The sequence below is a fragment of the Montipora foliosa genome, chromosome 6, assembly GCF_036669935.1.
Source record: "Montipora foliosa isolate CH-2021 chromosome 6, ASM3666993v2, whole genome shotgun sequence".
Taxonomy (NCBI): Eukaryota; Metazoa; Cnidaria; class Anthozoa; order Scleractinia; family Acroporidae; genus Montipora; species Montipora foliosa.
The window spans coordinates 28,300,233-28,302,732 of NC_090874.1; the positions used below are offsets into that span (position 1 = coordinate 28,300,233).

Consider the following 2,500-nt stretch of genomic DNA (forward strand, 5'->3'; position numbering starts at 1 on the left):
GGCCATACGTAGTTTATCACATGCTGTATTCATGCACTCGCTTGAACAAAGGCAAGTGAGCGTGAATGTTTCAAAGCAGTAACCAATTTGAACACTTTCTGAAAAAAAAATCCTTTGATAGTGCCATTAGTTACCAACAAACAGGTTCGCAAGCATAACAAACCACTCCTAAATAATGAACATTTGAATCTGTTTCAAATCAATTGCACAGCAATTTGCATATGATGTCGGAGAGGTTACAATTCATTTCTAAGCAAATGTCATGTGATGTCTTCATTGGCACAAGAAAACTCGTGGTATCATAACAATACTAATAATCAAGAAACAAAACCTTCTACAGTTACATGTATAACTCCTTTAAAGAAACACTTATCAAGAGAACTAAAATGTCACCTGTGAAATCAAAAGTGAAGAGAGCGAAATGGCTTTTTCTGCTCCAGCTGACAGGTGTTTCCATATGTACATGTAACACCTTTCTTGGGTGTAGATTTAATAAGGCCACCTTTAAATTTGCTTGTTTCATTCCTGTTTGATATCATTTTCAAAGGGAATGCACATCAGCAGCAAAATACAAACAATAACAATTGTGTGCCTTCATTTTACGAACACACGAATCAACTTTTTAAAGACATGTTTTGGCATTACTCATGCCATCATCAGTTTAATTTAATCTTCAAACCTCTCTCTCTTATATACGATACACTTGGAGGACATTAAAATTTAGGATTGTTACAATGACGGTTACATTTTGAAAAGATGATCCAAAGTTGCATAACATAACATAACATATCATGACAAGATATGTGAAGACTGTAAGCATCTCTAGCTGAGTGTAGGCTCGTAAAACAACTAGGAGCGCACTTTTGTTTACAGTCAGTTGAGGTAATTACATGTTTTTGTACATGAGGATTCTTGTCAGTGAACAGATGTTCCTTGACCCTAGTTGAAAAATGGCATGACTTCTCACCAATGTAATGGGAGTTACATCCCACACAGGTAAATTGATAAACAACTAGGTATTTTAAAGCATCACCAAAAAAACCAAATGTTCAAGTCTTTTTCATCTTTTTGTGAATTTCATTTTGTTTGTTTAATTGAGGAAGAAATCTAAATTTTTTTTTAACCGAAGCAGAGCTCCAAAGAGTGAAAAAGTGTAGTCCCATGTGGGGCTTTTTTACACTAATGCAAATAGTTTTTTATTCAAAAAATGTACTTTGTTAAATATGTGTTCCACTTTTGAATAACTTTTTTCGGAAAAACTTGTTCCTGTTTTTATGTCCTTTTTTCATTTCATAAATTTTATTGAATAAATAATTTGGAACAATATCTTTATCTGACTTTACAAAATGTCCTTTGCATTGTGAAAGGAAATATTTTTATGTTATTAAACTTTTTTCTTGTATCAGGAAAAGTTCTTTTTGGACTTTTACTAATAGTATGGAATTGTTCCATTCGTTTTTTGATAATATTTTCTAATTTTCGCATATTATTTTTATAAGATTTTTTTCTGTTGTTTCAACTAGTTCTTGAGAAGTTTTTTCAACCAGATGTTGAAGATAGTGGACTTGGAGAAAAAGTTTGTCGTAAAGTGAGAGTAGTAAGAGATTGCGGTGATGTCTGACTATCATCATCAACTGAATAATCTATCAAGTGAAGTTATGATCTTCGCAGTTATGAGAGCAATTTTTGCAATTGCGTAGAGAAGCCTGATTTCATATCCGCAGTGCACATGATTCATTTCATATACCATTTCATCATTGATTCATTCCTCACAGGACCATTAGAACCCACAAATGACCAGCTCCCAACGTCAGTGGCTTCATAGCTCAGTTGGTTAGAGCGTCGCACCGGAATCGCAAGGTCACGGGTTCAAACCCCGTTGGAGTCCTGAATTTTTCAGGCTTCTCTACGCAATTGCAAAAATTGCTCTCATAACTGCGAAGATCATAACTTCACTTGATTTCATATCCGCAGTGCACATATGATTCATTTCATATACCATTTCATCATTAATTCATTCCTTACGGGACCATTAGAACCCACAAATGACCAGCTCCCAACGTCAGTGGCTTCATAGCTCAGTTGGTTAGAGCGTCGCACCGGAATCGCGAGGTCACGGGTTCAAACCCTGTTGAAGTCCTGAATTTTTCAGGCTTCTCTACGCAATTGCAAAAATTGCTCTCATAACTGCGAAGATCATAACTTCACTTGATTTCATATCCGCAGTGCACATATGATTCATTTCATATACCATTTCATCATTGATTCATTCCTTACGGGACCATTAGAACCCACAAATGACCAGCTCCCAACGTCAGTGGCTTCATAGCTCAGTTGGTTAGAGCGTCGCACCGGAATCGCGAGGTCACGGGTTCAAACCCTGTTGAAGTCATGAATTTTTCAGGCTTCTGTACGCAATTGCAAAAATTGCTCTCATAACTGCGAAGATCATAACTTCACTTGATTTCATATCCGCAGTGCACATATGATTCATTTCATA

The 2,500-nt window shown here is 36.0% G+C and overlaps 1 protein-coding gene across 7 annotated transcripts in view; it reads left to right on the forward strand.

The window, feature by feature from the left end:
• Nucleotides 1–2,500, forward strand: part of LOC138007093 (centrosomal protein of 83 kDa-like) — a 622,454-nt gene that overhangs the window by 83,310 nt on the left and 536,644 nt on the right. The window lies entirely within an intron of this gene.